The sequence below is a fragment of the Corvus cornix genome, chromosome 3, assembly GCF_000738735.6.
Source record: "Corvus cornix cornix isolate S_Up_H32 chromosome 3, ASM73873v5, whole genome shotgun sequence".
Lineage (NCBI taxonomy): Eukaryota > Metazoa > Chordata > Aves > Passeriformes > Corvidae > Corvus > Corvus cornix.
Window position 1 is genome coordinate 25,121,774 of NC_047056.1, and position 23,517 is coordinate 25,145,290.

General features: G+C 40.2%; 1 long non-coding RNA gene across 3 annotated transcripts in view; it reads right to left on the reverse strand.

The window, feature by feature from the left end:
• Positions 1–17,777, reverse strand: part of LOC109143813 — a 78,351-nt gene extending 60,574 nt beyond the window's left edge. The window contains exons 1-4 of one of the 3 annotated variants that reach the window (XR_005604291.1): positions 16,881–17,777; positions 14,910–15,054; positions 11,969–12,115; positions 11,610–11,698 (exon numbers count right to left, since the gene is read on the reverse strand). This is a non-coding gene — a long non-coding RNA (uncharacterized LOC109143813). The remainder of the gene's footprint in view (positions 1–11,609; positions 11,699–11,968; positions 12,116–14,909; positions 15,055–16,880) is intronic. The other 2 variants (XR_005604292.1, XR_005604293.1) reach the window with 2 other exon arrangements.
• Positions 17,778–23,517: the final 5,740 nt, after the last annotated feature.

Consider the following 23,517-nt stretch of genomic DNA (forward strand, 5'->3'; position numbering starts at 1 on the left):
AACTTTGGGGTTAATTTTGGAAAGGCATGGTGGTTTTAGATAATATCAAAACGTTTAGATTCAGTGGTGTTAGGATCAAGAAGATATGCACAAATGTGTAGTTTTGCTTTTGCACTTTGATCTGGACATTCCTGCAGTTTTTTGTTGTATCACTCCAAATGTTGTGATACTCAGACTCCAGACAGTAACCTGCCTAAGTCCTAGTTAGTAAATGAAAGAGAAAACTATCACCTGAAATGTTGGGTAAATTATTTTTTCAGCTCCATCAAGATAGTCTCTTGAAAACACTTTCATCTTTGTTCCTCTAATATCACTACATGACTTTTGTAACACTGTCACGAATGAGTGTTTAAAAGTTGTTATCCAACTTTTAATGAAGTGGCCTAGCACTGAGAATCTCATTGACTGCAATAAAATGGTATGGAAAACATGCTTCTCCCACACAGACTTTCCAACAGTATTTTTCAACTTCCATGGTCTAATCAGGAAAACAAAGTAAGGTCGTGAGTCTGAACCAAGAATCAGAAACCTAACTGAGTCAGGATTTAAGAAAGCTGCAACTTAAATTGCCAAGGATGCTCCAGTGACCTGTATTAACCTTAGGAAAAGTTGCTTCTGAGTCATCAAACCTCAGTAGGCTGATAGCTGGAGAATCACAGTATAGATAAAGGAGGCTCTGTGCTTTGCAAACTTGCACAAGCAGCAACAGGCAACTCTGGCCATGTAATTTGCCTCTTTATATGTAATTAGTACAATATGTAATTTGGAAGTCTTGGAGTTAATTATACAATGTTCATACCTGAATTTATTCTATGGGTAGCAATTTGTGTACTGTGTTGTATGAGTTGAATATGTAAACAGGAATGTTTTGGTGATAAAGCATGTCTAGAAATACGGACACAGACTGCAAAGGAGGCAGGGAATTCTTCTGCATATCTTTTAGGGGAAGCAGATAACAGCAGATTTTGAGATATGGAAATGCAGTGCAAAATGAAATGCAACTATCAGCCTATTATTATCACATTAAAAGAAAATATTCTTATTACATTCAATAAAAAAGCTATAGCAGAAGAGCAATGAACATGATAATAATTTTAGCTGGGGCTACTTTGAAAAGATTCTGATACTGACTGATTCAAAACCTTCCCTGTTAATTTTTAAGCCTCCTACATAACTCAAAATACAAGCCCAAATTTAATGTCTTCATCCCAAGGGAAATAAGGATGCACACTGAAAAGATTAATTATGTACTTTCAACAGTTACATTCCTCCTAAAATATAACCTTTTCAGCTCAGGATTGGTGCATCTGGATTGCTAAACAATACCATGGGGTAAACCCATTTCTTTAAATCAGATGGAAATCTGTGGGGAAAGTAAAGAGCTGGGGAGTTCAGAAGGGTTTGAATTATTCATCGCAAACATTTACTCTATCAGTTTCATCAGATTACAAGGATATAGCCAAACAGATGTGACCAGGCAGTTGAACAGGGGAAAAGTAGAATTTTTTAAAATACCAGCTTGTGAAATGCACCTTCTGGACTGATTTTCTATCACATAGCATGACTGTTTGTGCCAGCTCATCACTGGGAACATTTAAAAGCATCTGAAAAGGAGCTGATGGTTACAGAAATGTTTCTGAGACCAATGTTATAAAAATGGTCCAGTAAACAGCGAGAGTAAAATAGCCAGGTGTTCTAAGCCTCAAAAGTGATCCCTGCTAGTCAGGACAGTGCCAGGTGCTGCACTGATGGTATTAAATCTAGTGATGGAAAATGTTTAGCAAGTATTTGCTCAAGACAGTACAAAACCGAGTCAGCTAAAAAAGCTTCCCATATCAGGTGCTCAGAGCACAAAAGGAAGTTGGGGACCAGTGCCTGCTACTGGTTACAGAATATTAAGCAGTGTAAATCACCATGAAAAATCCTATGAGATGATGAAAACTTGTTAAAGTCAAAGTTTTAAAATGGAAATAAATAAATATAACAGTATGGAATGTAACCATTGTCTATTAGTTTCTTAAAAATAGAAATCTCCTACACTGAAATGAGAATACAATATAGTTCAGCACCTACTGAAAACAGCCAGTAGGCAGAAAATCTTGTGTGATACCTGCAGCTCTATCCACCAGAGAGTTGCAATTTAGGTAAATAATTTCCTTTAATTAAACAAAGAAACCTATCAAATTCCCATGTTGCCTTTTAAGACCTGCCAGGTCTGCTGCTTTAGAACAAGCCCTTTATAGGAAGGACACTCTCTGTGTTTTCAGAACGTTAATGTTTCTTTCAAATAACTCCTTTGCAGTCTAGCCTGCTTTTTTAGAAGTAAAATGGGTAGGTATGTGCTCTTTAAGCTCAGGTCACAAAAAAGGCAAGCCATTTTGATCATTTGAAGCTGTGATGCTTCAGACCAGAGTTTACTCTGAAGAACTCTGTTTCACTTCTTCCTCATCGAGTTTTCAGAGGAACGATAAACAGGAAATTTATGTATGAGGTTACCCAGTAAAGTAATGGAGAGCTGTAACTGTTTGAACTTTATTGTTGAGGGTAAGGTAACCACGTTAGGTCTGGATCTAAATTAATAGCAGCCCTTAATTTAAGCACAGGGATCAAGAGTGAACTACAGACACTTTGGGTCCCCTTGCACAGAAAAATGTTTAAGACTTAGCTGCAGAGCTGTTAATTATGGGTCCCACTCAAAACTGTGGCTTTCCAGCACTGAAACACAGAGACCTACAGTCTGTTCCGAGGGGAGAATTTGGAAATAAGTGATAACCCATGATGTTTCTGAGGCAGGGTTTGTACTGTGAGAAAGAAACCTTTTAGGCCAGGTGGTATAGTCAAAAGAAAACTTTCAGGCCCACAAAAGTGTTTTTAATGTGTGGCAGCGATTTGTAGCTTTTCTTCTCCTGTATTAAAAAAAACCTATTAATTCCTATACTAATGGTAACTTATGCATTTGATTCTAGAGAGATTTGTCAAATGCTTTAGATACTCAGCTTTAATCCCTCTCTGATAAGTGGGCAGTGTGTGTATCTACTTTTCTGTGCATTACAGAATTGGAGGCCTGAGCAGTCAGCAAATTAAGCATTATCTTTTGTTCTGATAATCATCAGAACTTTATATGAATTGTTACCATAGCTACTTCCCCAAGCTAGGCATCTCCTCCTCACCAGAGAAGTTTGCAAGTCAGGTAGATAACCACATAGCATATTGAATGAATCATGCACATGAGCAGAAGGGTTTGAAGTAAAATGCTGGTTTAACACAGCTGTAGTTAGGGATAACCTCCCACTCACCTCATGAAACTGTCTCTTCTCCCTGTGATTGCTCAGAGCTGCTTTCCAAATACATGCTGAGGGGGGTACACAGCATTACAGGGTGCTAAATGCATTCCTGTAACTCAGGACAGTGTTAAACAAGACTTCTGACTAAATAGCAGAGTGGGCAGCCATCACACCTTTCATTCTGAAACAACTGCCCTCCTCAGGTTTCTTTTCCTTTACAGGCTAAGTTGCCATGGCCCTGACTGGAAATGAATGACTGCAGCTGAACTTTTTGATGCAACTAAGTTACAATGATTCAGAGACCTTTTGGAAAGGGTTTTCCAAAAGACACTGTAGGGTCTGCGTAAGCAAAAGTAAGGAATTCAACCTGAAAGCTTTGCCTAAATCAAACATTTAGCAACCTGTAACAGCAGTCATGGTAACTATTTTCCTTCCCAGCAAAATGCTCCTAAGAGGACAGCTGAGAGGGAGGTGTATGGGGAACAAAACCCACCTATTTTCTGTGACTATTAACTTTTTTTTTGTTAAGCTTTAACTGTTGCTGTTCCTGGCCTGTTTTTTTGACTGGTGTCTGCAAATGTTCACAGGGCTGACTTTTACTGGCAAACACGCTAGCAGAAAGCAGGACATGGGGGAGAGGGAGAGTGGGAGATGTGGCTTTCCAGAACCAAAGGTTTCATTTGCATCCTCCAGCCTCTGTGCCAGAGCAGCATGGGAGCACGTGTAGGCGGAGAGTAGCTAGACAGCACAGCTCATATTTCCAGGACATTGAAGTTGCTCATCAGTGTGAAATAGTCCCCCCCCCAAATAAATTTTCTTGAAGAGATCCTGAACATAAGCAAAATGTATCATAATAATTCACTGCGTCATTATTCACTGAGCTCAACTTCCGTGGGTGAGCTCCCATCAACATTTTGAGAGACAGCTCAAAATAATGGAGCCTACCTATGAGCACAGTGTGAGCTTATGATTCATGAAACATAGTGTTGAATTCAGAAACAAGTGCGGTTTTAAAAACTGCTTTCTAGCCTTGCTCCAAAGCAGATTAGCATAAAATGCCCCTATCTACCTACCTAACAAAGAATGTTTTGACACTAGATTTGACAGACTTTAAAAATCAGCTTTACTGTTGGCTACTGCCCAAGGCAGCAGCAGGACTGTACAACCAGTACAGTTCCTCTCTAGATCAAAATTTCAGCTTCATGTGTGCACACAGAATGGCTTTCTTCAGTATGAAGTTCTTGCTGGTTTCAGTCGAGAAAAGATACAGTTACAGATCCCTGATAGTAAAATTATAGTTTCTAAGGAATTTCACAGAATCATAGCATAAGCTGAGTTGGAAGGTACCCTCAAAGATCACAGCATTCGACTCCTGGCCCTGCACTGCACATCCCCAAGAATCACACCATGTGCATTGTCCAAACGCTTCTTGAACTCTGTCAGGCTTGGTGCTGTGACCGCTTTCCTGGGGAGCCTGTTCAGTGCCTGACCACTCTTTGGGTGAAGAACCTTTTCCTGATATCCAACCTAAACCTCCCCTGACACAGCTTCAGGCCACTCCCTCGGGTCCTGTCACTGGGCACCACAGAGAAGAGAGCAGTGCTTGACCCTCCTCTTCCCCTCACAAGGAAGTTGTGACTGTCTCTCCTCAGTCTCCTCCAGGCTGAACAGACCAAGTGACCTCAGCCACTCCTCATATGGCTTCCCCTCAAGGCCCTTCGCCATCTTGGTTGCCCTCCTTTGGACACTCTCTAAGAGTTTAATGTCTTTTTTCATATTGTGAATCCCAGAACTGCCCCCAGCACTCAGGGTGAGGCTGCCCCAGTACAGAGCAGAGCAGGACAATCCCTCCCTTGCCCGACTGGCGATGCTGTACCTGATGCCTCCCAGGACATGGTTGGCTCCTGGCTGCCAGGGCACTGCTGACTCACATTCAACCTTCCATTGACCAGGACCCCCAGGTCCCTCTCCACAGTCCTGCTTTCCAGCATCTCATTCCCCAGTCTGTCTGCACATCCAGGGTTGTCCCATCCCAGGTGCTGAATCCAACATTTTCTCTTGTTGAAATTCACATGGCTGGTGATTGACCAGTTCTCTAATTTGTTGGTGTTGCTCTGCAGGGCCTCCCTGCTTTTCAGGGAGACAACAGTTCCTCATTCTTTGACTTCTATTACCAGGTGTCACTAAGGACCAAGCGCCCACCAACACTAAGAATGAATTTAGCCCATGACAAATGCCATGGACTATTTTGGATATGAAAGTGTGTCATCAGAGCAGCCAGTTTATAATTTGTCATTCTTCACAGCATGCGTCTTGCCTCTGGGCTGATTTGAAAGAACCAAAGGCAAAACCCAGTAAGGCAACAATGTCTCAAGGCTAGAAACAGTAGAAACATTGCAGGAAAGCCTCACCTGAAAGGATTCCTTCTCAATTTTCAAAGCAAAAGAACACGCCTTTGGTTCGCCGAACCAAAACCAGCACATACATTTCTTTGCGTAAATACCTTTATCACCGCTCTGGTGGATCTTTTTGACCTGGGTCAAATATGAGAGAAGAAATCCAGACGGCAGATGGTTTTAGCCCCTACAACAATTCACAATGAACCAGAGGAAGTCAGATGCATCATCAAAAATCCCAAAGCCAGTATTTGTCTCCAAGGTGCGACATATATAGTACCCACAACCTACAAAAAGAACATGTTCTTTCCCTCTTTCTTCAAAGTTATTTGATTCCCAAGGAACTCCTTGGATAGCAGATAATAGATGGTACAAAAAGGGCATTTATTATGAAAATATTTGATGAGAGGAAATAAGATGATATCTCCATGCAACTTAAAGATCTTAGGCATATAGTATTACAAGCAAGAAGCATGGATGGCAGGCAGAACTCTACACATCTTTCTCAAGAATATTAAAATCCAGCTTCTTCCCTGATAGCCATCAGTGATCAAAAGGCATAAACAATCAGGCTTTCTATGCTAATGATTGCACTGAAATAGTTTCTTAAGTAGTTTAACCAATTAGAAGGAGCACCAGCCATTAAAAGGAATCTTAATGATGGATTAGTTATTCAGAATCCTTTAAAAGAACTATGTAGGGTTTTTTTATTTCATGTGTCCCTCATTTTTTCTTGATTTTGGCTGTTTTCCATTTTTTAAAATAATTTTTAAAAACCCCAAAACCTTCACAAACTCTTGGAAAGTATGAAGATACCAGCCTCCCTGCCTTTATTTTCATCGGCTTAATTTGTGAATCATTGAAAATTAATATATTTGTGGTTCGCCCATGAAAAAGACTTGAAAGTTTAAGTAATCCAAGTCTCTCCTATGCAGGCTCTAAGGCAAAGGATTTCTAATTGCTATGAACTGGCTAGGACAGAGAAAAACCTCTTAAAATGAAATCACATTTTTTAAATTAGATTTCATGAAGAAGCAATATCAGGGTTAAAGTCTGTTTGAAGTAACACAAAAATCTTTCAATAAAAAGTTAACTGTGTGTTATTCAGATGGGAGTGGAGAAACAGCAGTAGTTTATTGCTCAGGAATACATTGCCTGCAACATATTTCATAGAAAAAGTATTCTTAGCTAAAGATGTCCTCCAGTACTGATTAGATTAATAGCTGGCAAAATTTGGCCAACATACATTACGTTAACAGAAAGTCACACTCGGCTGTTAACTCTGTTTAGGCCCTATGTTGAGCAATCAGTGCAGGACAACATATTGAGTAACACCGTGGTCAAGTCAGAATTAGCAGGAGCATCACATATGTTATTGCTAGCAGAAGCAATGCAGACTGTTTGGAGGGTGTGCAATTCCTCTGTCAGCTTGTTTAGCTCTAGAGTTAAGCAAAACGACTTTAGCTTCATCTTTGTTTCTCATTTATATGCTGTGATTTTCTTTTGCATGAAAAATACCCAAAACCAAAAAACCCCAACAACAACAACAACAACAAAAAAAAAAATGCAGACACAGATTCGGCCAGGGTTTTTTTTCTGGAGGGCTTCCTGGCAGCTTTCTGCTGTGCCCAAATTCACATGCCATCATGGACTGGCCTCATCTGTGACACCACAGGTAGTTCCGCCTCGCAGCTGCACCCGCAGCTGACTGCCTGAGCTCGCCTCCTCTGCAAAGCACAGCTTAAGCACCTCACACACAGCTTAAGCACACTCACACCTCACACACAACTCCTCTAGAGCAGGTGGGACATATCAGCTAGGCCTAGCTTGAAAAACTCCCAGTGAAGTCCTGCATGACAGCTGTAGGGAACGTGACTGAGTCTCAAGTCTCCCAAAACAACATTGCTTCCCAAGGGGAATTCAATCCTCACTCAACCAGTCTGCAAGGTGTGTTTTGAAGGAAGGCTGGCTAAGTACATGTGGGGCCATGCTCTGTGTTGATTCCTACCAACTTCAGACTTCCCATGGCCTTCACATTAACCTGCAGAGCACTCCGCTGAAGGGCAGTGCCCTGCTAGTATGCCTGTTCAAGCTCTGGAGAGAGAATGAAATCATGGAACGGTTCACTTTTTTTAGCAACCTTTTCTTTGGTTGAGAAGAAAATGAAGTATTTTGAAGCTGAAACTTCTGAGGGGTTACATACCACTCTCATAATGCTAACACCCGTGCAGCAACACAAGCACGGGTACTTCTGCCTTTAAAGGGGCTTGGTTTTGTCTCAGAACAGAACAGGAAAGTTTAGGAAAACAAAAAGGTTGTGCAGGTTAGAAAAGTGCTCCCCACACAGCTCTAGCCCTAGTTATGGGAGGTCTCTAATGGTATTTAATATTTCATACAATTTTGGTTTCAATTAAATTAATAGATGGGAAAATAAAAAAGAATGGGCTGGAAGGGGGGTAATTTTTTCCTATCCTGCAGGAAAATTCCAGTTACTTAAATTATTCTTTGCAGAGAAATGAAACAATTGCTGCAAAAGGGAGCACTGAAAAATGTCATCCAATCTGCTTCTGAAATGCAGTTTATGCAATGAAGTAACATTTGTGTGGATTCCACTAATTCACTCCATTTCAGAACACCAGCCAGACAGCAGTTTCAGTGCCCCTTGAAAGCTGTTAGGATTGCAGACAGTCACGGTTCACCTCCCCCTCTCCCCACAACCCCCATTCCCAGAAGCACCTAGATGTTTTAGGGACATAAACCACTCAAGTTTTAGGAATGACTCTTCACGAGGTTACATAAGCACTTCAGTCCATTACTCAGAGGCAGTTTAGGCACACAGGTCCCCTTGATGCCCCAAGAGAATGTAGGAGCTGCTTTGGAAGTCTAAGCCCCAGTGTTGGAGACTTACAGCTGTAAAACACAGCATTACCCAGAGTACTTATTGCTAAAGATACAATGCAGCATTTTAAAGATGGGCATTAATCCATACAATCATAGGATGGTTTGAAAGGGACCTTAAAGACTACCTAGTTCCAACCCCATGCCAGGGACAGGGACACCTTCCACTGGACCAGGTTTCTCAAAACCCCATCCAGCCTGGCCTTGAACACTTTCAGGGATGGGGCATCCACAGCTTCTCTGGGCAATCTGTTCCAGTGTCTCACCACTCCCACAAGAAAGAGCTGCTTCCAGCTGTTCAACCAGCTCTTGATTATCCCAGTACAGCAGCATTTAACACCAAAGCACTGAATTACTGTTCTCCAAAGTTGTGAGGTCCTCCCAAACCACACAATCAATTGGGGGCATTAGTTATATCTGAAAAACGTGATCTAGATATGACCCCTGACTTCCTACAGGCTCTGGCAGGTATTACTTTGGGATTCTCTGGATGGTTTTGCAAATGTTACTCAAGATCTAGTCCATTGTCTTCTGTAAAACTTAACACACACTAAAAGTATTTTCAGAGAGATGATTCACTTTCCCCTTGCTTTTAGCAACAATTCTGCTTGTAGCTGATAGGAAAAGCACTAGCAACTCCTATCCAGCAGTCAGGATTTTTACTCCAGAATATATGAGTACTGTTTCAAAAAGACAGCAAATGAAACCAAAGCCAATAAGTACTGCAGTCACCTTACGAAATATTACCACCTTCAGCTGGTTATTGTGCTATGGATACTTGGTGTATCACAGATACTGCTTTCTGGAAACTATAATAAGAAAAACTCCAAGGAGAAAAATTTTGAAATGGCCTCAAAGAGCACTGAAAAATTTAGACCACTGTAAGCATTGATGTTTTGGAAAAACAGCCTAGCTTTCACTAAACCCGTATCTATATGTAAGCAAACGTCTCCCAGACTTCAACTGTAAGCACAGCTACTAATTTCGTTAGTTTCACTAGGCTTTGTCCTCTCCTCATCTGAAGCAGCACATTTGCAATGACAATCCCATGCTACTAAGTGAATATCACATTTACACTGAAAGTGCCCAAGTGGTTTTCAAATCTTGACTCTGCTTTATCTGCTTCTGTCATAAGTCTGCCTGGCAAAAAAACTAAAAAACCCAAGGAAACCAACCAACCAACAAAAAAACCCACATGCATCTGAGATGGGGGCATGTTCACTTTCAGAAGTCAGTGAAAGAAAGGGGTGTGGAAGAGAAACTCTTTAACATTGCTCAAGAAAACAGTTTTCAGTCAGACTCCAGTACTGCCTAATTCCTGTCTGCATCAGCCCAGTTAAAGTTGCCTGTGCTTAGGGGCGATTGGCAGTCTGCTCTTGGTTCCTTCACTGCACTGCTAATCTCCACTAATACTCTCCCATGCTTCATTTAATTTCACTCTCAGGGCTCTTTTTCAAATTCTTCCTCAAATCTTAAACCAATGCCCTCATTGTTTAGGATTCCTTTACCCTGACAAGTCTGACCTCAGATATCCTTTCCTCTTTTCCTGCTCTGTAACTCAGGCAGTCCACTTAGTCATTCATATGGTAACCTCACATAATGGTCTCCACATTAATTAAGTAATTTTGGTTCTTTAAGGTACTACAGAGGGGTTTTCAATCTCTCAGTGCCTTTCAGGCCAATTGAACTAATTTTTCTGTTGAACAGACTGGAGAGTACATGGAAGAAGAGCCAAGGAGAACATACTCGCTCTCCCTCTGGGCCATTCCTTTCATGCTGCTTCAGGGTTAGGCCAAAACAACATCAGCAAGTCTAATTTGCCCCAGCAGCGGATGGGAAATGACCAAAAACCCGGCAGATTAATTTGTGTCAGATGTATGCTTTAAAGCAAGTGAGAGCAAGAGAGAATGTGAGAGCATTTACAGAAAAACATGCTCTTTCTCTCAGATTTAGAAGGGCCCTCTTGTTTCAGATCTCTTGGGAGCCAAGTGGCCCCGAGCAAATGAAAAGTCCTACCTTTGCTTTATGTTCTGCTTTTGTATTTGATGCTTTTTCAGTAATCAGACAACTCAGAAAAAAAATCAGAGGGATAAAAAGAAGCGAAACTGTACAATGCATGATTGTTTTTGCAGTAACTGCCGAGTCTTCTAGCAAAGATAATTTTGAACCATACAGGTGAGATGGTCAGAAAAAGAAGAGGCCTGGTGATTTTTTTTTGAGGAGAGAGAGTTGTGTCCTACACCACTCCAGAAAAGGAAAATGTGGTGGAAATCTCATGTCACTCTGGAAAATAGTAATGAATAGAGTTACATAATCAATAGCCTAATAAGACTGAAATGACAGGTCAATACATGATCCTGACTAGGAAGCCCAGGTCCAAACCAGTTTTTCTGTTGAAACAGTAGAGCCCAAGTTGCATTCTGGTGGCCAGATGTGGTCACCCAGCTGTGGTATTCTAAAAGGATGAGTCCTGGAGCAGCCATGGCAATCCAGCAGCTGTAATAGTTTGGTGCTACTCCGTGTGACTTGGTAGGGAATATTTATTTTTTCTGTATACAGCTAACATATGAGCTGAAAAACAGCACAACTGGCAGTGGTTAGGCTTCTTACTGATATTCCCAGCAAGGCCAAGATCAGTCATCTCTGTGTCCAATCTCTCTGGTTAATGGTGTTGCAACACTGGAGATGAGTCATGTGTGAGCTATCACTAAGCAGTAACATTTCTGTTGTTAAATTAAATAGATTTAATTTTGTACATTCTTGGAACTCATATCCAATCTGATCTGCTCACCACATCTAAAAGGTTTTGTTTACTTTCTAGGCAGCCTTGCTGTTTAGATCTCAGATGACTGCCTGAAAAATTCTAGGAAAGCTCAAAATAACTCTCATAAGAAAGAAGTGTAACATTAGCATGGACTCATTTCTGGTGACAGTTCTGCTTCAAAAACTTCAAGCCTTGCTCTTCATTCACACTATTCCTAATCCTTGTTTTATCATTATTATGAGACAGATATAATACCCAAAGTCCTACCGGAAGTCTGAATCCCAATTCAGTTTGGCAGCATAAACATAACCATAGAAAAATCTTCCAAGAGAGCCAAAGAGACAAAAAGCCTCAATCTAAAAAGAAAGCAAAGAAGTTTTGTGGCATTAGACCTTAAATCTCAGTTTCAGAACAGACTAGCACTTAGGAGCCTGCCACAACTTTCAACAAGATGTCAGACATAGTTAATACAACATTCAATATTGGTGCAGTTATACTGGTACTCTTAGCAGTATCACCTATTTCAATCTAGAAAGGAAATAGCAGTACAGGGAAGAAACAACATAGGATGCCTTTTTGTCTATAGATGTTGTTGTACTGGGATGTTTTTCAATAAAAACACATACCAGTAACCTCAATGGTTGTACTAGTGCCAGATCTTCTATACGGGATCAAGAGTCTCAGAAGATTTAGGTGTCTGTATCACACCAGATTGACTGGTGTTTTGGCAGGTAACAGCATTTCCAGGCCCACATGTAAGCACCAGATCACATCTGAGAAAGAGAGAGAGTCTTGAGCATTTTGAAAATATTCTTTTTAAGGTTGCTGAAATGTATAAGACTTGGCAAGTTAAAAAAATAAAGCAATCCTCTTCAAAGGAAGAAAACTGAACAAAGCCATTCAGAAGATACAGTAACGAAAGGAAATAGAAATCTGTACTAGTGATGACTATATTGGCAAGTCTTCTCTGTCCATAACCCATACTTGTGGAAAATGGTTACTACAGCTATAGCAATTAATGTAATGCTGTCTGAATAATTTTATCTGAGACAAAACTATACTATCTTCATGAATACAAGAAAGAAACAAGTTCTGGAGAAGATTAATTCAATAATATCTAGATTCCTAATCTGCTGATTTAGGTCCCAGTAGAAGCTTAGAAACTTTCAGTGGAAGGAAAAAGAGAAAAAATTCCTTATTTTATCTGATCCATGGGAAAACCTCAAGTTCATTGAGGTGGTCTATTGGTTTTAGGGTGCCTAGTGCTGGAAAGAAAAAAATGCAGCCCACGCCTGCAGATAAACAGTTTGACTGACCTCATTCTGCAGCTCTAAGTTTGTTCACCACACATTCACGTCAGTGATAGTTCCAGCTCAGGAGAGCAGCTCAGGCACATAGCCAGGGGTTTGCAGGGCAAGCCTGCTCAACCCTTGCTTGGAGCAGCTTCAGGAGACAGGAACCACACCCTTGCTTCCTGTCATAGCAGAGCAAGCCTAGAAGTCACAAAACCTTCTGCTGGTTACACTGCCAGAAGTGTGCATGTGTGCACCCAGTCCAGTACTAATTAGTCTTCCTGGCACCAAAGCCTCAATCATCTGTCCCAGGCCAAACAGCATACTATGGGAATGTCCCACACTGACAGTCCTCCTGGAGATAGACACAAGGTCTGAGATGCTCTCCTGTCCAGATAAGGACTATTGCTCATCTTGGGCTGGGGGAGCAGACTCAGTGAGGATTTTGGAATATTCGATCCTCCAAGACTGGCAGGATTTGCAAGATCTGAAGCTCATGCCAGATAAAAGCTCAGTGGGTCTTTCCTAATCTGCGCCCAATCTAAGCTCAAACTTGCAATTCCTGGACAGCACTGAAAATACAATTGCAAAATTTCTGAGAGCAGAGCTCATAGTGCTGGGCTGAAGAGCCACGAAGACTGCAGGGTCTTTGTGTATGATAAGAAAACTGTACATGGGGAAGGCAATCTGAATGACAGTTGCAGCTCTCTCAACCTTCGTCCTGCCAGGAAGCCCTTCAGCCCCCACCAACTGTTGCCAATGGTTAACCATCACTATCAAAAAGACTTCTAGTATTTTCCTGACTTAAATATCTGAAAGGCAGTAGAATCTCATCTAATTACTCATCTTTACTATCACTATGATATCTGCATCACATTTTTAATAACACAAGAACATTGAAATAATTATGAAGGCTACAGATAACTTAAAATCTGATATCCTTGAACAGCTGCTTGTAAATGTTTCCTCATTTTATTCCACATTTATTTATCCTTTGAAATAATTAAGCACTTAAACACCATTGTTTGCTTAAATACCAATGCACATATCTGACATGAATAAACACAGAGTGAAAAGTAACAAATTGCTTATCAGAAAGGTACATTTGTTCTGCATTTGTACAGAACATCTGTAGAAGCCTGAAGGGCAGAAATTATATCCCTGAAAGACAGTTTACCATGGCTAATTCTTAGAAAAAAATCCAACCAAAAACACTTACATGTATTTAAGAGGGCTAAGAGACTTGATTTTTTGCTGTAAGCCTCAAATATTTCATTTTCAGAGAACACAGCTAAGGATTCTGCATTCCTAACAACTCTGAATAATCAGGTCCAATTGGCTGAAATCAATGATTACGAAAAAATAGACCCTAAAGTTTACCCCTGTGCTTTACATGAATGCTTCATATTTCTCTCTTCTCACTTCTAATTTTTAGACTCAGTTCACTGTTCTCACATCTCTAGGCATTAGCAGACTTTGATTGTTACTTTTCCCTTATGTTCAAACTTTTAGGTCCCAGGCCAAGCTGTGCCCTCAGCTGTGTGAACGTAAACCAAGCAACTCTGTTCACTTGAGTGAGTTTCCATTAGCAAAGGCATAAGCAAAACTTGGCTCTCACACCTGATGTGCCTTACCACTCTAATAATCTCATGTTGGGATCTCAGAAACAGAAACACTCAAGCGTTCATAACGCTGTGCTAAATATGTGTCTAAGTCTATTCCAGCTGAGGCTCTTACTGAAGAACCACTTAAGAGCTGTTTGGCAAAAAAAAAAAAAGGAGCTAGTTTCTTTGACCCAAGGTTCTAAATTTACCATTTGACTATATATTTTTCTTTAAATATGCTGTGACTCAGACACGCATTCACTGCAATTTGTGTACACATGTTCCATATGATCAGCCCTGTTTGCTTTCTATCTAAAACAGAAGAGGTCACTGTATCTGAAACAAACGTGAACTTACAGCTAGAGTAATAAGTAACTTGAATGCAAACAGATCAAGCAATCTTGCCCTAAAGTCAGCAAGAACCAATTGGTTTTCCTCACTGAACCCCTGCAAATGAGCTAAGTGGAAGAAGGAAAGCATCTACTTTGCAGAAAACAAAGAGGAGCTTTTAGTCTGATAAATGCAATCCCACACAAGACCCGCTCCACCTGACCAGGGGACCGCTTCTCCCTCCCCAAGGCTTGCATGCTCCAGCAAACTCTGAGTCCCATCTCCCAGCTCTTGGAAGGAGGAGAGAAGTTTGCTATAGGGAGAAATACTTTATAGCTCACCAGCTGTGTGAACAAACCCAGACATATTTGGCTTCTGTGAACTTGGCTAAATCAATGAAACATCAGAGCTCAAACTTGATGCTTTATTTCCTTTAGTCTGAGGTTCTGCTCACTATAAACGTGATCTGGAACAGCACGTGTGAGACTGTAAAGCAAAAAAGAAATGAAAACAAAATGTGATTGTACATGAGATCAATTCCATGCTGACGTGATAATACGTTCAAAATTCTCATTTCTGTAGAAAGCTGACCACAGGCACTTCATCAATCAGTATTTCGATTTGTAATGTGTTCCGTATGGTTCTCTGTCATTACTTAATGGGGAACATCCCCTCTGAAAACATCTGACTCTGAGCTTTGCATCGAGAGAGCTGCTCGTGTTTCAACCACGTTTCCCAGAAACTGAACACTCAGCAACATATTCATTTTAGTGACAGACACCACTAATGAGAAACAGCCATGAGTCCGCTGAATATTTTACAAGCCAAAGAAATTTATACTAGCAGCAACAAAAAAACTCAGATTCATTTACACGACAACTGAATCTCTAGAATCTCCAAAATCTCGATTTTAACATCCTAAAGCTCATACTGGGTTGGTGTTTGTACTTGTCTATTTTTTATTTTATAGTTTCTCTATTTATTTTTGTGTGGTTTTTTGGTTTTTTTTTTTGGTTTTTTTTTTTGTTTGTTTGTTTGTTTTTTATCACTAGTTAGGCCAGTTGTTCTGACATGTGTCCTGCATATCAGGAACAGGAAGCTGGAGCATGAATTGGAGGGTTTATCACAAGCTGAGAGATGGTGAAAAAAAGTAAGTTCATCAGAAGCAAAAAGCTCATACAACACTCTGTGATGGCATTAGATTAGAAGGGCCTAAAGAAAGCAATTAGAAAATCTGTGGCATTTTGTTGGAGAACTTTATTATTTTCCTGCACCAATTTTCTTTGCTCAGAACATCAGGGGATCACTAATCTGAAAACTTCTTGGGGTTCACTGTTTTGTTTTAGGTTTGGGATTTTTTGAGGTTAGGGAAGTGTTTGGTTGGTTTTGTCATAAGGAGGAGCAGCTGTGCAAGATTTTGAATTGCCAATATATGAATTTTTTTTTAAATTACCAGACCCAAAACACAGGCAACTTGTGAGGAAAGTAAAATTTCAGACTACATGTAAACAACAGCTATTTCAGAAGACTGGAGGTAACGAGTGCTGTACCTTTATTTAGAAGAGTCTCTACTCGTTGATCAAGGCATTATTTGGAAATAGTCATTAAAATCAAAATAATAAAATGACTGGATGTTCAGGATGCCGCAGAGTCAAACTGGCACAATTTCTACAGGGAAAAACTGTGTCTCACTATTCTAAGACTTATTTAAATCTACCAACAAGACATTGACAAAGAATAAGCCTGACAAACACAAAGCAGGACACCAGGCAAGAGACAGCTATGGTAAGAATAAGATTAGCAACTCTCCCAGTTCATGGGCCAGATTGTCCCTTACTCCCAGTGATTTCAGCAGGATTTGTTCCAAGAGTAAATGCTTAGAAATGGAAGGAAGGGTTTTACAACTGCTTAAATTTATGTTATGATCTTCTTCAAGGCAGCTTACAAAGAATGTCTAAAAAAATTTTTTAAATAATATTATAATTAATAGTATTTTGAAGCTAATCAAGTCAGAGATGAAAAGTCAACTCATATACTAAGTTCAAAGCATGATTAATGAAAACTTCTTGTTTCTTGAAACATACTTCAAAGGAACACATCATGTTTCATCACACTAAGAAAGTTTACATTTGCCTCCTAAATTCACTACTTTTAAAACAATGGTCCTGAACCTCAGTTTAACTCCAATGGCAATATTTCCATCTTAGCTATAGAAACCAATAATGTTCTTGGTTGTTTATAAATAAAAAAGAAATTAAATCCCAATCTCACAAGTGACACCAAAGCCACCTAACTTTTTTGAGATTACTTACCAAATTCAAATGGAAGAGTCAAGAATTCCATCTGTCAGAGTAGTAACCACCAAAATAAAAAAACTCTTAGAAAAAACATGGTGTGAGCAGCTGAGTCTCTGAAAAAGCACTTCTAAGCAAGGACTTTTGTAAAGGATCAGAATGCTTCGAGCACTTTGAAATGTAAGAGAGAACAAAGTTAGAAAGTAGAAATCACAAATCTTGCTAGCTAAAGAAAAGCATTTGAGACAAACGATGAGGAAAATACCGTAACTAGAAATTAAAAGAAAACAATTCAGAGAAAGACATTAAACAGAGGTCAAAGCATCTTGATGAGCATTTGCAGGTTTACATAAAAAACATTTACTGACTTTCAAGCCACTACAGGTATCATTTTACAGAAGAAAAAATGGTAGACAATAAAAAAAAAATATTTAGAGGTTTGCTGATAGATTTCTGGAAGCAAAGCCAAGGAAAAGAGAATACAAATATTGTAATGTATAAGCACAACATGCAGCACCCTGAGCCAGAGCACCAAGGCCAAGCATCAACACAGCCCCAGCAAAAGATAGAGCAAACTCTCAGGGCACATGTTAAGTATCAGGCTAATCCCGGTAGCTTGCAAGTGCAACAAATAAGGTTGAAATGATGTTTTCACAAAACAAGCAGCTGATTGGAAGCACATCTGAAGTTGACTTTTGGTGTGTGCCTCACCACCTTGCTGATCACTTCGATTATTCTCTTGACCTTTCAGTTGCCTTCATTCAGAAAGTTCATGTGTGTTGAACTTTTGTTTCATTTCATCTCTTAGCTGACACAGAATGACTTTTCCACCTGGTGAAGAGCTTGTAGGTGTTGGGGTCCCTCCCCCGCCATGTAGCCCTGGGAGAGGGGCCCTGAGGGCACAGACACGGGGTTTCCCTGCCCCTGCTCAGCCTCGTTCCCATGGGTTGGTTTGTGTTCCCTGCGCGGGCAGAAGGACCCTTGGTCCCGTGACTGGAACAGTTCCTGGGCAGAGCTCCGGCCATGCGGCTGGAGAAATAAACATCTCTGAAACAGCTAGCAAGAATCTGTCTGTCCATATATATTTCCTTTCCACGGGACTCCTGGTTTGATATATGCGTGTTGCAGGATCCCCACTGCAACATGTAGGCTTTGTGCATCCCTTGTACCTGTGGAGGGTTTCAGCATGTTTCCCAAAGATGTCGTCAGAGGTAAACTGCAACAACTACATGTGTTCAGGAGTATTTCCTTCTAAGCACTCACATTTGCCTCTGAAAAACAGATTATGCCTGATCTGATGCTGGCTAAATTTTGCACTGAAACTTTCAGAGATGTTCCATTTTTTCAATAGGTTAAACCTGTCAGGGATGTACCCAGCACATTTCAGCAGTTTGGAATCCAAAAAGTAGAGCAGTGGTAAAAGATCTGCTGCTACCAATGTCCTGCCTTATCTGGTGCAAACAGAGGAATCATCCCAGTCCTCCTGGAGTGATAGGGAGCAGGGTAGAAGTATTGGGCCACGCATATGCATAGCACTTGTCTGTCTGAAAGAAATCATTCAAAGTTTAGTATACAAAAAGGTAAAAGTGAGATGAATCATGCATTATTTTTGTCACATTAGTAAATGTTTAGCTAGCTTGCTCAGATATAATCCTGTTCCCATTTCTTTTGGGAAAATTAGAAAGGCTACCTATATGTATGCAAGTATTTTTAAATAACAGCAGCAGTAAATGGTAATCCCTTGGTACCAGAAAATGTGCCAAACATGTTATTTTTCTTTTCTTTGGACTACTCTATTGATGTTAAATGTCGTACTACTGCCATCCTCATAGGAAGTGAACAGATTGAGAGGGCCAAACTCTGGCTAGTTACTTGTGGGCACAATTTCAGAAAACTGAACTTTGGATACTCTTCCTGTCCAAAACTGTCTTCCTGATGTTAAGTAGAGTTCAGGACTTTATTTCTAGCAGGGAAAGATAGAAACTGATGTTGGAGTAGGTAGGCACACTGATCCAACCAATATGAATGGGAACAGCATCAGACTTGAATTTGGAAAAATGGAATTCAATTGGTTTTTCTTTAAAGGGGTTCAAGGCTTCTTACCACAGGTAGAGAAGAAGAGCTTGCAAGGACTCATTTTCAATTTAATGTTGAACTGATTGGAAGATCACCTTGACCCTTCTGGGCATAACCATATTCCAGAAAAATGCCTGAGACCTTACTGGCAGACAAGGGGTAAATGAGTAGAAAGAAGTCTTTACGATGCTTTGAGCAAGTAGTTCTGGTCCCTTTCAGTAGTTTACACCTCTCAATCAGCTTGGCAAGGGGAGGAGACACAGTGTATGCCTACCACATTTCATTTGCCAGGTACCTTCAGGGCACCAGCCTCTGACTCCTGCCACTACCACAGGCTTCCCATTGCTGATAACTAATTATTTATAACTAATGAGCACTGTCCCTATGTTCCCATTACTTATTAGGCTTATTTTTATGACTACACTGTTGCAGTAGGCTAAATCCCAGCTCCCAAGTTGGTTTTTATTTTCACAGAGTTATACTTAGTATGTAAAACCTGACTTTGGCATGATTATTTGGTCAGCATCACTCTTCTGTGTCCAGAGCTACGTGGCTACACCATTACATTCACCATCAGTAACAAACTTACCTAGTTATTTTGCAAGAACAGATGGGCTGCCACTCTCTTCCTTGATTCTGAGGGTAGTGAAAGTGATTTCTAACCATATTATTGTTTTGGTTTGGGTTTTTTCATTCAAAAGTGAGGGAGAGGGTGACTCATGTTCTGTTTGCAGTTCAGCAGCTGTCTCCTACTGTCCCCCTGAATCATCAGTTTGGTTGCAGCATTGCTGCCTTGGTCTTTATCATTTGCAGAAAGGGCCTGATTAACCAGCCCTTGGTTTCATAGCCTTATAAAACATTCTTGCACAATTGGGCCAGCCAGCTTTTGTTAGGAAAGGATGCAGTGAAATCTGAGAATTGGATTGGAGGGGAATTTGCAGCATCAAAAGGAATTTAATCACAGTTATTCTTTTCACTCCTTTTGGCACTGATATAAGTACTCACTTTGATGCAAGGTTAGTATAGAAAAGAAGAATGGTCATTTTTAAAGGGATCTTTCTGCAGCCATAGCTGAACATTTTAAATAACTGCCATCTATGGCATGTCAGCCCCTTCAGTTTTCTGAACTTTCACTTAGTGTAGAATAGCCTCTTAGTTCTTAAAGATCAGTATATATCTGCTGTGCATAAGATTAATAAAAAAGTGGCATAAAAAGTGGATGTATAAACTATGAAAATTCGAAAACTTTGAAATAAATTTTTGAAATGGGAATTGAAAACTATCAGAAAATTGACACAAAATTTCCAGTATGCCCTCAGCCTTGTTTTCCATGGTGTCGCCAACAAGGAATCCCTGTAAACAGTTGCTGATGACACCAGAACGTCAGAAATGCAAGTTCAGGTTCCACAGGTGAGATTACGTCATTTTGATCCTCTGTTCATTAAGTGTACTGACAACAACCTCCTAAACACTTCTGGGTCCTGTCACAAGCTAAACTTTGTGGATGTAGCTTTGAGTGCATAAAGTGATTTAGGGACTTAGTAAAGACATCCTGATTTCCAATACATTAGATGTTCACTGTGGGGATCTGAGACTTATGCCCCATTATTAAGCCTGACCTTTAGCATGCCCTGATGTTCAGCATCCTTCAGTAACTTTGAGAGGAAATTTATGCTGTGCTGCTTGCCATGTGTGACTAACATAGCAATGGGGTTGATTTTCAGCTCTTGTTATGTGCCCTCTCCTCAAAAAGTGCTGTACAACAACAGTTATTAGTGGCAAAAATAATAATCGCCACTCTAATTTTTGTTATTAGTTACATGGAATTATAGGACATTATTTAACATTGGCTCTTGCCCATAAAAATTGTAATTGTCCCTCAAAATACAAATCATACAATTAATTTTATGTCTAAGCAAGACTGCTAAGCCAGATTTATTAGGATTAGCCCACTTTAAGGGAAGACATGAAGCTTCATAAATCTTATATTGCTTATGCAATATATAAACACTAATTTTATATCAAATATCTGACGACATTAACAACCTTTTTAGTGTGTCAAAGTAGATGTCACTATCAAAGAGCAATTATTGAATATATTCCTCAAAATATGAGAAAAAGAAAACCTTAACGGTAAAATACAGATAAATGTCTTCTTGGCTACCACCATTGCACTGATTAGACACTAATTCCAGAATAATTAAAAACTTATGTTGTGGTATATAAATATAATATATCAGAATTATATAAGTCTAGTAATAGCTATTTCTTATTTAATATTGTCCTTCCATAGGCAATTGAAGCAGAAAAGTGTACAGACCTTTATTCATGCTTATAGAGTTCAGCGTAAGATAACCAAATTGTGATGAAAAGCACTCTCGTGCCTGAACAGCATGGCATATATTAATATATAGGCAGCATGGTACTTCTGACATCTTCTAATCAAACTGTTCTCTGTTTTCAAAATATTTAGATATTTAAAAAAATGTGGTGTCAGGTGCTTTAGTTAGACTGATGTCACCTAATAAGCTTTATTGGAATTCAAAACATGACTTTTTCATATACCTTTAATCATTCTCTGAGTACAACACACATATGAATCTTTTGTAACAATAAATAAAGGAAATCATTTCCCAAGGTGGTGCATGTTTATTTAGGATTCACAATCCCTTCCATTAGCAACTGTAAGTATATTTCTCTGAATTTGTGTTGGGGAAGTTAATGCCCCAAAATCAGCATTTTCCACAGCAGCCCCATGGATGGTGCTCAGCCAAAGGCACAGCTGTTTGAGCAGCTCTTTGTGCGGGTTACCAGGGAATGCCCACAGAAAGCCTGTTTGTGTGCTTCTCTGGGGGAAGGGCTTCTGCACATGCACTGAAATGTATTTTCTGCCCATGTTGTACTATCTCCTTCCAAGTTTTGAATCTCCTGGCACATTTTTATACTTCCTGATGACCTCATCATTATCATATAAAACATGACTTGAAGAAAGAGAAAACAGGTGGAGGCTCAATTTTAGTGCTTCCCATTCTGCCCTCACTGCTCCTTCCCACCAGGCTGCCCTCCTTTTCCTCCTCCCTCCCCACTTCAGTTACCCGACAAAAACCAACAAGTGAAAAACTAACCAAGGAAATGTTTCATAAGAAAAAAGTCCATGGCACCCTCTCCCTGACACACACGCATACAAAAGGCAGCCTTAGTAATAACCACAACCATCCAGTAAATCAAAAAAATCAAACATAAAGAACATACAAAAGTGTGAACTGCTAAACTGCGATATTCAGTTAGTTCTTGGAAGAACAGTTTTAAAATAAGTAGGGTTGACATTTGATTAGAAAGAGACACTTTTTCTTTCTCTTTTTTCTTTCTCTTTCTCCTCCTTTTCCCCCCTCTTTCTGTCTTTTTTTTTTTACTAGAAATGAATTATATTTGGAGCTCACTGGAGCATAGATAAATGCAAGCTAACATATTTTTAACTTGATTACATTCTGCAGTGATGTATAGAGGCACATAGCTACAGTAAGTGATTCCATGGAGAGAGAGGGGGAGGGAGAGAGGGAGGGAGGGGAAAGCCCTCTGCGAATATGATAAGGAAAGCTGGGATGAATTGTGGGCTCTGTTCTCTGTTATCCAAGGGTGGCTAGCTGCTGCTGCACTAAAGGCCTTTATTCCCTGCCTGTGGGAAAGTGGTGGGCGAAGGCTACGTTCTCAGTTACACTGCACATGCAGATTTTAATTAGCTGGATTAAAAACAAGACCGTATCATGTCCTTTAGCAGTATTCTATCTAGAAACAAAAGATTTTCTTTCCTGGCTTCTGCAAGCAGCACAGTACAGCATTAATAAAAAAAAGGTCATGGCAGTTCAAGATGAAAGGTCACACATGATAGAAACTCTATGTGAGGGGGACATCATGTTTATCTCTGTGATAAAGGAGCTCTGTCCAGGCAGGTCAGCATGCCGTGCCTCAGCAATAGGAAAATATAAACATATGGAGTGGATAGATGGTGGAATGGGAAGTTTGGAAAAGTGAGTTCAGTTGTGGAAGTACAAAAGGGCGGGGGGGGGGGAAGGAGAGAGAACTGTTAGAGACAGAGTATAAGCTGAAAGGATACAGCTTTAAAACAGCCAAAGAGGGTCAAAAAGAGCCTGAGATGAAGCCTGGGGTGATGGCTGCAGAGCACAACTCAGAGCCTGTGCAGAGTGAATGAGCATCGAGCCAGCAGGCAGGGACTACCAGCCCAGGCCACTGGGCTACCTCCTTGCACACCGAAGCCCACTTACACAAGGGCAGAGCCTGCACCCTCCTTCCACAAAGAGACCATGGACTCAACCCTGGGTCAAGCTTCAAGCCTCTAATTCCAAAGCCTCCCCAGACTGAGTGCTTGGGCTGAAACTGGGGTTTTTATGTTTTATTTGGACCACCACAACTATTGTGTTGGGGGTTTGTATCTTACGGTTTTCTTTTCTTTTCTTTTCTTTTCTTTTCTTTTCTTTTCTTTTCTTTTCTTTTCTTTTCTTTTCTTTTCTTTTCTTTTCTTTTCTTTTCTTTTCTTTTCTTTTCTTTTCTTTTCTTTTCT